Raw genomic sequence first — 12237 nt, 5'->3', positions numbered from 1 at the left:
CGGGCTATACAAATCCATTTTGATCATCTGATATGAACGATTTTTATTTAGTGTTACCACATTAATTAAATTGATAGCGAACATTTATTTTGGAACGTAATCATTTATACATAATATTACCGTTTCATTGGTTTTGGCATTAAAATGCAAATGTTGGTCGAAAACCGGAGTCATTTGTATGATCAACATTCAACTAGATTATGCAGATTAATGTATTTTATATTATTAATAAGTTAGCTAATTAGCGAGCAAATGTATTTTATATAAATATTGTGTATTTTGTATTATGTGTATACTAATAACTAATAACTGATTTATTAAAGATATTTGACTGAAAGAGATTTGTTTTATTTTAATGTTTTTTTACTTTTGAAAAATAAGTCGTAGAACCAGAAATGCCTGGAGACTAGAGACAAAATGTTAACTATCGGGATGACAGATGCAACGATAAGTCACATGATCATTTCCATAGCCACCGTACCTTAAGACCTTAGAACTAAAATAGACAGAAGAAATAGAATAAGCAGAATAAATATAATGAATAGAATAAATAAAATGAACAAAGTAAATAAAATAAACAAAATATACTAAATTAATCAAACTATTAAAATTACCAAAAATAATAATGAAATAAAACTATGAAAACGGATTATATCGCGTACGTATATTGAATTTATAATTAAACAGGTCAACCAACTAATTCTTTTTGTTAATCTGTCAATCAGTTATTCTGTCCCGTAAGCCAGGGGACTATGTATTTAAGGCGAATTAAAGGTAAGTACGTAGTTTTACCAACCCTAATTTTCAATGAGCGGCAACCTTGATAACGGGATTTGATGTCCAGTTTTGATGATAGTACTTACTAGTACTACCGGACTACCTACCTAGGTACCGATGGTCGGATGTGGAGGACGCTGATCTGCGCGAACTCCAGGTTCAAGACTGGCGAGAAACTGCACAGGACCGGGATCAGTGGCGAACTGTCGTGTTGGAGGCCAAGACACACTTTGGGTCGCTGCGCCAGAGGAGTAAGTAAGTAGTACCACGTAGTACTTACTAGTACTACCTGAACTACGCAATAGGATTACAGGCAAAAAATGCGTAGTAGCACAACAAGCGTCATTGGCGTTAAGAGTCCCCGGCAAGCTCGGCCGAATTTCACCTTCCATACAAACGGAGTTTCGTTCTCAAAACTACGTGTTGGATTGTAATGAAACTTTGCACATACAATGACATGAGGTATATCTAGGTCTGTAATTAGTTTATATAGCTCCAGTTTTGTATGAAAAACTTAAATTCGCTGTATAGTTTTTACCATGGTATCTGAAGCTACATATACTAATTACAGACATAGATTTAAAGTATAAAGTTTCAGAGCAAACTAGCTACTCGTTTTAAAATAAGACCGTAATTACGTTAGTATGGAGAACCGAGCTTGCCGGGGACCCTTAAAAGCTAACTTGGCCTGTATTACCATCTCTAATGCATGTTCATACATTATCCATAGATTGCAGTTTGGCTGGCAATGTATGCGCAGGGGAATCGTTGATGAAGCGGGCTTTCCCAACGTGCCCTATCAGTAAGCCGAACCATGTTAATTCATACACGCTCTCACGGTTTTGGTAGTTACTGTAGTTAGTGCCACATTCAAGAAGCTAGTATTTTTTTAAGTCTGTGGCAAAGGAGCGTGCGGTCTTTTTGACGGTAAGTAAAGTACTGCCGCTTATGGACATTTGGTAAAACCGCGGTGTAACTAGCTCGATGGGACCCTTTATAGGTCCCTTTATACCTAATCTAACTCATCATCGGAATATAAGTCAATACTTCATACTTATAGGTACGGAGTGTGGTAGTTAGTATGGCTGAAGGTTCCGTAGGTACTTTCCTTTTCCAGCCTGTTTGTTCCACTAGATTCGAGCCAGATGATAATATACATATATATATATATATATATATATATATATATATATATATATATATAATGATGTATAAAATGCGTGTGTCCTGACTGACTGATTCATGAACGCAGAGCCGAAACTACAAAAGATAAAGTTGAAATTTGCACACCAGGTTACATTTCATCATTATCATCATTAACTTAAGAGTTATTCTCTTGTCGGTGGAGTATCTTCCAGCTTCCCCTAACCTGCGCCAGCTCTTTGACTTTTTGATACGACACGACCCCTACTTTTTCTTTCACTTGATCTTAAAAGCTGCAGCAGCTGCAGCTGTAAGGTTACATTTATAATGTGTACAAGAGATAACAATTTCAAGATAACGATTTTGAGAAATTCAACCCCTAAGGGGTTAAAAAGGGGATGAAGGTTTGTATTGGGTTCAAGTTTTATTTTAAGCTGGGAACTTGAAACTTCGTAAAAAGATATATTATTAAAATACAAGAAAGCTATTTTCAGCGTTTTTGAAAATTCATCCAATAAGCTGGTGAAAAAGGGGTTGAAAGGGGTTATTTAAGTAGGCATATTATATAAGTTTTAATTCCTAGTTCTAATTTAAACCAATAATAACAAATACCTAATTTAATATGACATGCAGTAGTGTTATTATCTTATTAGTAGTCTGCGTTGGGTAAAGCCGCGTTTTCACTTACCTACTGTTCTAAGCAAACATTTTGTTTTGAGCAAATGTTTGCTCTTCCCATTTACCAATAGTAAAATGCAAGTGTTTCCATTTATCGAACGAACGATTGCTCGCTCCGAACTGTTCAGAAAACTAAGTGAAAACGCGGCTTAAGAAAAAAAAACTTGGCATCTTCGACTGCGCGCGCCAACTTTGAAATTGAGTTTAATTTACCATTTACCTAGAATCTTCTGCAAAATTATGGCAGTGTACACAAAACAAATTGTAGGTAAGTTGAGTGAGCTCGAAACGAGTCTATTCTACATTGTGGCGCTAGACTGCATACTTTGTCAAGACTCCAAACTGAATGTTTAATGCCACCGCAAAATCGGTTGGAAGAAAATGTAATACCCGGCAATTATATAAACGACCTGGCGACCTCATTCTGAAACGACGAATAACAACGTGTTAAGGTTGAGTTCAGTCGGAGCGTTCTGCGGATGTTCGCAAACGCGCGTATTCGGCGAGCCATGGCCATGGCAAATGCCTCAGTGCTCGAGACTGACCCATTTGTTACACGTTGAAGACAGGGTGTCAAACATTACGACTTTTTCTTGGTTCTACGGGTCTACAGAGACGTAAATCAGCCAAAACTCGCACACAAACTGACTAAAAAGCTGAAAACGTTCCACCTGTTCCCGCGCTTTAAACGCTCCACCTGCACACAACCTAAACCTGCACCGCTTACGGCCTTCTACCACCAGTCCCGTTAACGTAGTAGCGACTCCCCACCCAGTGTCACTATTACTGGTAGGTACAAATTGAAGGCTTTGTAAAGCACATCTAACGTTGGTACAAGGCGCGTTGTACTCGTATAAGACACTCATGCATGCGTCAAATGTCCTCCAGAATCGAGAGAACGCGCGTTTACACGCTCGCGGTTTAAACGCTCCACCTGCACACAACCTAAACCTGCACCGCTTACGACCTTCTACTTCTACCACCAGTCCCGCTAACGTTGTAGCGACTCCCCACCCAGTGTCACTAATTACTGGTAGGTACAAATTGAAGGCTTTGTAAAGCACATCTAACGTAGGTACAAGGCGCGTTGTACTCGTATAAGACACTCATGCATGCGTCAAATGTCCTCCAGAATCGAGAGACGCGCGTTTACACGCTCGCGGTTTAAACGCTCCACTTGCATAGGTACAACCTAAACCTACACCTACACCGCTTAAGATCTTCTACCACCAGTCCCGCTAACGTTGTAGCGACTCCCCACCCAGTGTCACTAATTACTGGTAGGTACTAATTGAAGGCTTTGTAATGCAGACTCCATGTCGCAGCGTGCATGAGTGACAACTTACCTGCTTGTTTCATTACGGCGGAACGTGCCACGTATTTAATTTAATGCTATTCATGCGCAGTTTGAGGTAAAACAATGAGCGCTAGGTTTTTGTACTAGGTTGAATGCAGTGGAATTTTTAGAACGGTGTGATGTGTGATATACAGTGAAACTCGGTTAAGTGGGACCTGGATAAGTGGGAAACCTCTATAGCTGGGACTCATGGTGCGGTCCCGACACTTTGCCATTAAATTACCTCTGCTAGTGATGATATAAAACAAACCTCTGTAACTGGGATTAGCACTTTCGATTTATAGTTACCTCTATAAATGAAACAGAGAGGTATTTTACCTCTTTTTCTGAGATAACGTCAATCTATGACCTCTGATAGCTGGGACCTTATTGCAGATTAATTTTCGATGAAATTTCTTTACTGACTAATTTTAAGTTTAACCACAAAATCCGCATTTGGTTAAATTTTTTTTAAAACCGAAAGTTTCAAAGTCGCCCCTACATTTCAAAGCCACCTCGCTTTACGGTACCTAATTCTAAGTCTTCATAATTTAAATACTTACACATTTTCCAAGATTTTCACCACCAAAAGGCCACTTAAATTATATTCAAGAAAAGAAAAGAATTTCATTCCCATTAAAACGATCAAAATGAAACGATATTATTTTCTCGTTTACCAATCTACGCAGATAATTACTTTTCTATTTTAATGGTTAATGAACGTCGACAACAGTACCTAAAAAAACTAGTGGTTATTTTCTCTTTGGTAGACAGTTAGGTATTAGCATGGACAATTAAACAAGAAGACTGACAAGTGTGTATACCAAGTTGCGTTCCTTTTATGGAACTGAGCTGCGACCTACTTCAAAATACAACTTTAGGAACAAATCAAATTACTTTTATCTAATATTTTGATTAGTGTTTTTAAAGTAACCCACCTAGTCATACATAAACTTAAATAAATGTTATATATTAAAGGAAAAAAAACCGAACGTGCGAGTCGGACTCGCCCACCGAGGGTTCCGTACTTTTTAGTATTTGTTGCTATAGCGGCAACAGAAATACATCATCTGTGAAAATTTCAACTGTCTAGCTTTCATGGTTCATGAGAGTGATGATCTCATGGAAAGGACCTGCAGGCAAACGACGCTCCGGGAAACCAAATAGCCGCTGGACTGATGACATAAATAAAACAGTCGGGACAAACTGGAGACATGTAGCTGCAAATAGGGATAGATGGATGTCCTTGGAGGAGGCCTTCACCCGATGAGGGGTTCTTGTCCGCAAACTAAATTTTGTTATAAGATTATAATATCAAATTACTTAATAATACATGTGAAAAATTGACTTATTTAAATTGACATACTAAAAATACATAAAATTATATTTATAAATGCTTTACTGTAACGAAACTGACTTATTTAATGTAATTAACTTGGACTCGAAATAAAAGGCTTTTTTATTTTTTATTTTATAATATTTTGATTAGTGTTTTTAAAGTAACCCACCTAGTCATACATAAACTTAAATAAATGTTATATATTAAAGGAAAAAAAACCGAACGTGCGAGTCGGACTCGCCCACCGAGGGTTCCGTACTTTTTAGTATTTGTTGCTATAGCGGCAACAGAAATACATCATCTGTGAAAATTTCAACTGTCTAGCTTTCACGGTTCATGAGAGTGATGATCTCATGATGAGACACAGCACAGCGTACAAGTACCGAACAAAATGGATGGAACGGATACCTGCTGCGTTAGAAAGTGACACCATCTGGATATTGCAGGCCAGTTCAAGCATTATTACATATAACAACAGAATGATATCTAAGAGATGTCAATAGCGCGTGCATTTCGGTCATACTTGTCCATACCAGCGAGCATTTTGATGTCACAATGTAAGTTGTAATTGCTGGCCTCTTGAAGTAGCACCGTTTTATATAGACGTTGTTGGTCTTCCTGTTTTATTCATCCATGATATTAGGTACTAGGTTTCAAGAAAAACGACGGAGGCTAATTAAAATCAGTGTCGGGACTCATTGGGTAAGATGGATCGCTCAACAAAAAGCAGGGCATGAGGTGACAACAAAAACGAGGGACCACCGCAAATGAATTGATTTCAGTAATCAATTTTTTACTTCACTTGCCGAGTTGCGGTCATGTGTTCGCAAAGCTTACCGGGCTAAAGAGAGTATTCGATTCTACCGATGTGCTGGTTGCAATTTTGTCAATATGGCTCGATCGATTACGTCAAGTTCAAAGTTTTTTAGATTAGATTAATTTATTTCTTATTGGGAATTACATGATATTTAACAATGTCACAATGTTTCTAAATAACATGAACTCACAAAAAGATCGTCAAATTGTAAAAAATAATAATTCAGTAAAATAATTAAAAAATAAAAACAAACAAATCATAACAAATAAAAAAATTAAAAGTCAAATACAGTGTTTTTTTTTATGTGATAGTCAGCAAACGAGCAGACGAGCCGCCTGATGGGAAGCAGTCATCGTCGCCCATGGACGTAAGCAACATCACAGGAGCCACTTAAGCATTGCCGACCCTTGAGAACCCTAAATACCCGCTTCTTGAAGAATCCCATGTCGTAGCACAAAGGAAATACCTCAGGAGGCAGCTCATTTCACATTCTGCACGTTCTGGGAAGGAACGAGCGGGATGCACGCTTATTCATGGTGCATGTGCCATGTGTCTAAGAAGTGAGGATGAGCTTTGCTCCTTTGGCGGGAGGTGCGGTGATAGAAACGAGACGATGGCATCAGAGATAAAATGTCAGAGAATAATGATAGTAATACTAAATACAATGTCATAAAATTATCTCTTCCAGGGTATAAATAAGCGGTCAAAATGTATATATTGCTAGGGCACCCTAGTTAATATAATGTCAGAATTAATAATAGTATTGCAAAGTCAAATTAAAATAAAATTGTAATTAACAACTAAAACAATAAGAAATAAAAAACAATACCTAGAACATAAAATAACAATGTCAGATTAAATTATTATAGAAAAAATATTATATATTTTAATCGCGTTTCAAGTCTGTGTATTCTTTAACAGAATACAGCGATTTCGTGAGTAACATTTCTTTGAGTCGGCGTCCAAAAATATCATCAGAGGTTTCGTTTCTGAGACTAGCGGGTAGGCGTTCATAGAATGCAGGGCCGATTACGCGTGGTGACTTGTCGAGCAGCGCCAGTCTACGCCGCACAGGCAGCAGGCGCCCGGTCTGGCGGGTTATTCTGCACGAGGTATTTGACCGTTTGAAACTGTCTATATTACGGCGTGTGAACATTATGATTTCGTACACATATAGCGAATAGTGCGTCATAATGCTATAATTTTTAAAAAGGTCTTTGCACGAGTACCTCGAGTTTACACCTACTAATACGCGTATGGCTCGCTTTTGCAATTCAAACACTGTCAGAATAAATTAAGTTGCCCCACAGAACGATACCATAGGACATAAGTGAAAAAAAATAGGCATAATAGATTTGGAGCAATGCGTCACTGGAGACAACTGGATTTAGTTTGCGCAGTGCGAATACAGCACTGCTCAGCCTTTCGCACAGGTTGTAAACGTGCCCCTTCCACTTCAGTCCGGCGTGAATAGTAAACCCAAGGAACTTGCACGAGTCACAGTGCGGTATCGGAATCTGCATTTGCGGAATGTTAACCTGGCTACTGGGTGAAAACAACAATACGTTTGATTTTTGGACATTAAGGATAAGGCCGTTTGCCGAGAACCACTCGTGGAGTTGGCTGCATGTATTTGCAATCATTTGCTCCAGTTGCAGGTATGTATGCGCCCTCACCACCACGTTTGTGTCATCAGCAAACAGTGCCATCATACCTTCGGCAACATGGCAGAAATCGCGAAGCGTCTGGTTGACGTAACTGGTGACCGAAGAGCTGGCGGCTTCTTCGCACAAAAGGGCACTGAAGGGCTATTTTAGATTTAAGCTAGTTATTAATTTCGTTTTCGTAGTACCACTGTATATATATCTTGTATGTAAATACACGTGTTTAATAACATATTCTGAATCAAACATGCGCCCTGCAACTCCCTGCAAGGTAACATAATTTTAAATTCGAAATATGTTTGCTCGATGTTTCATTTGCAGATTTTTCATTTGACCGAACGCGTTTTGTTTCAGAAACCGTAAAATTTTGCAAACATAAAAAAGGCATGCTGTAGAAGCAGTTGGGTTAGGTTAGGTTTACGTTAGATTGTTAACCCTTTTAAAACTTCATCGGTTTGAGAAAAAACGAAAAAACATATTTCGAAGTTGAGATAGGTAACCGCTCTGCAAGATTTTGCCATCGCCAAAGTGAGATTTAAGCATGTATGAAACGTAATTTTAGGTTATAAATACATTTCAGCTAGTGTACGGTAATATAACAACATTAATACATAAGACTTATATTGACCGGGATATAGACCGTGATTACCTTTTGTATTATTTGTGAGCTCCCGATATTTCGACGATTAATACATAAAACGATAAATTATGACCTGTCTCTAGGGACCTAGCCAGACGGTTAAAAGAGGTAGAGAATAGGTACCAAATGCTTCCATCAAAATTATGATTATATCGCCAATGTCAAAATTGTCAGCAATTTTGTGTGAATTCTCTCGTCCATCTTTCATGAGCCATTCTTCAACTAGATCACATCACAGATCACATCTATATCATATCCAGATCAAATTAATAACTGGTTATTACAATAAGAACAAGCCTCCGTTCAAATTTTTTTTCAATTTCCGTAAAAAAGAGCTTAGCGAATTGTGCTGTTTCCGAAAACCTAGCTTCATCATTTGGTATGTATGTTATGTACAAATTAAATTAAATTTAAAAGATAAAGATAAAGATAGTTTATTATTCGAGTAGGCATATTACAATGCGCTTCTGAACGTTAAATATTGGAATGGAGATAATTTGAGGCCCGGGAACGGACTTAGGGTAGTATTTATCAATCACCATCAATCCACTCAGACAAAGTCGCTAGCAGAAGCTAGTATCCATAACTCCATGATTGACGTTAGCACTTTGCTGAAAATTGCGGTCTGACTCTAGGTAGGTACTTACTTAGATAAGGGTGGTAATTTCTCTCTCATTCAGCAAAATGTGAGACGCAATACACATTGGACAAAGATATTGGACAGATCGAATACCATTCTAAAATATTGAAATATTCTTCATTTCAGGGCGAGTGAAAGCCCAGCTAAGGATAACGAAGCTATTGGCTAGACTGAATGAGCAATAGCAACACGACGTATCCCGGTACTCCCCGATCTGATTGAACCGGTCAATCATTCGTTCACCGTTCATCTAGCTGGAAAATTAGTTAGCTTCAATTAGATGGAGTAAGGCGATAAACTATTTTGTCGAGTTTTGGGTCAAGTTTTTATCGGGGAATCGGGATTTTTCGGTGGCTTGGTTTAGGGGGAAGGTCTCATCAAGCTTTGTGTCGATTGCAGAATCATTCATTTATCAGTCTGTTTTTCTGTTTACATTAACCCAGCCGGGTCAAAAACGTTCCGACACACGGGCGTCTTTCATGTGCGCAATAAAATAGGATTAGGTACGTAATAGTACATGGGTACCATTTTACATAGTCCGTCAGTCCGTTCGTCCGTCTGTCCGTTTGTACCATTATATTCGAAACCAAAAATCTAAAGTTTATTAGATTTTGGACCGGTGTCTTTAACAATACGGGCTAGCGCCTTGAACCCCTAGGCCACCCCGCCACGGCGGAACCGGTCCCAATTTCTCGACTACATGCCATCTTACTAAGACTAGGCGTCTAAAATATTTAATAAAACAATTTGATTTGTTCCCAAAGTTGTGTAGGAACCCTTATAGTTTCGTCATATCTGTCGGTCCGTCCATGTGTCTGCTATCCCAGTTTATGTAACCCGAGAGATGGAAGGCGCCAAGAAACAAAATCGCAATACGCATTATTAGCAGCATTGCTGGCACAGAAGCCGGAAAGTTACACATTGCCGAACACCCAACAATCCAAAGTGTATTCAAAGTATTTTCGCGAGTCAAACAACAACGAAGGTGCGCTGAAAAAACAATATAACGATAGACAAATTGTGTACGATTTTTCGCTTGAATGTGTACTGTATTTATTTTGGACAGTAGGCAACTTTAAGGGTGCTATTAATTAAATTTGCTTTGTAAGGCTGCTATTAAAAAATCTTATTATATCTAAAGACCGGCTAGCATGACTAGCGTTCTCGTGCGCGACTCCATACTCGAAGTCGTGCTAGATGTAAGGAGTCGCGCGCGAGAACGCAAGTCAAGCTAGCCGGTCAGATGTGCAGGCAGGTTGGTTGAAATTTCTCGTAAATTTCACAGGAAACAAAGGATCTTTCATTTTGGAAATGAAAAATTTCGATTTTCTTACAAAAAAAAATATCGAAAGGTTTCCGAAATTTTTCCATGTCGAAATTTCAAAATTTCCGATGATGGCCGGCCAGTCAAGGCAAGCAGCCAAGCACAGAGGCGAGGGCCAGATTAAAGGGCCCTCTGGAATAGGGGTCCGCGGTGTCGCCACTCACCGTCAGCTCTGCACCACAAGCTGCCCATCGGGTTTATTATTATTATATAACCATTGTTAAAAATCCGAAAACACCTTTTTACCAGAGTCTGATCCAGAAAACCTTGCGTAGAGCCATTGTAATTAATGGTGGGTTCCTTCTATATAGAGTGGTTTGGTATTCCAAGGATTTTTTTTTCTCCTAAGGCTCCGAAAATGTATGCACACCTTCGGGGATGGAGCTGTTATAATGGTGATGAAGGAAAGACGAACTGACTTTCTTATATAATTTATTCTTATAATATATTTGTGGAGCTCAGTCTCAACACTTGTACAGCGACGCCATCTTGGGTAGAAGAGAGAGTTGCCATAGATAACACTAAATGTCAAACTAAACTAGTGATGTTATTACCAACCTAACATCCCTTTCCTTAAGTTTATATTATAATTACATTGATGACCAGTCTCTTATTTAACTCATCTTTACAACATGTTATGTTAAAGTCTTTCAGTTACCTAAGTATTAACAATTAAATAATCTTCACATTTAAACATGACAGTCTGTTCCTTTAACTGGTCTCTATGGTCATTACTAAAATCAATGTATTTATGTTTATAGTTAACAATAAAATATTCTACAAATTATGATACAGTCTTTTCATTAACTGGTCTTTACAGTTACACAATTTAGTTTACATTTTATGAAATAGCTTAATTGCAAAACTACATTTACATTCAGTTGACTTAATTAAATTATATTATATCTAAATTTCCGTTATATAACGCTTTGGAGGTTTAACAATACGTCCTGATCTCGTCACTCTGTGATCAGTTATTACTGGTGCTGGAGTACCCGTCTCCTGTCTTGCCTCTGCCACTTCCATACTTCTTTCCCTTCGTGGTGAGCAAGATCGCATGGGAGACGATTGTGTCAAGTCACTATTCAAGATACTATAGTTATGAATAAGATGAATCCTATTTCTTACATAAGTTACATCATTACTAGTTTTTATCACATATGACCTATTATTACTTAACCGTTTAACAATTACAGCCTTTTCCCAAGTACTGTGTGGATTTTTCTTATAATACACCTGGTCTCCTGGATACAAAATGGACATTGATTTAGCATTCCTATTATAATATCTAGACATATCTTCATTATTTTTAACAGCTGATTGTTTGTATTCCTTAAATGTCACAGCTTTAGGTCTGAGTTTGTTAAAGTTTACTGGTATCTTACTTCTTAATTTTCTAGACATTAATAACTCAGCCGGTGATAACATATGATTTTTAGCTGTATTTCTATACTGTAATAATGCTAAGTAAGGATCTGATCCATCTTCCTTACATTTTTTGAACATATTTTTTAAAATTTTCACAGCACTTTCAATTTGGCCATTAGAGTTTGAATGATAAGGAGCTGTTACTATATGTTCTATGTCCCATTCATATAGAAATGATTTAAATTCTGATGACTGAAAGGGAGGACCACCATCTGACACTAATGTCATAGGTATCCCATGTCTGGCAAATATTGACTTTAAATTTATTATGACATTTTGAGCCGTACTATTATTTTTTAACAATGCTGTCTCTATGTACTTTGAGTAATAATCAGTTACTACAATGTAGGTTAAGTTATCAAAGTGCATTAGATCAATGCCAACTCTTTGCCAAGGATATTTGCTAATTTCATAGTTTTTTAAGGGTTCCTTTTGATTACATGGCTTGAAC

The sequence above is a fragment of the Cydia strobilella genome, chromosome 7 (assembly GCF_947568885.1).
Source record: "Cydia strobilella chromosome 7, ilCydStro3.1, whole genome shotgun sequence".
In the NCBI taxonomy this organism is placed as follows: Eukaryota; Metazoa; Arthropoda; class Insecta; order Lepidoptera; family Tortricidae; genus Cydia; species Cydia strobilella.
Note: the sequence above shows the minus strand (reverse complement) of the source record.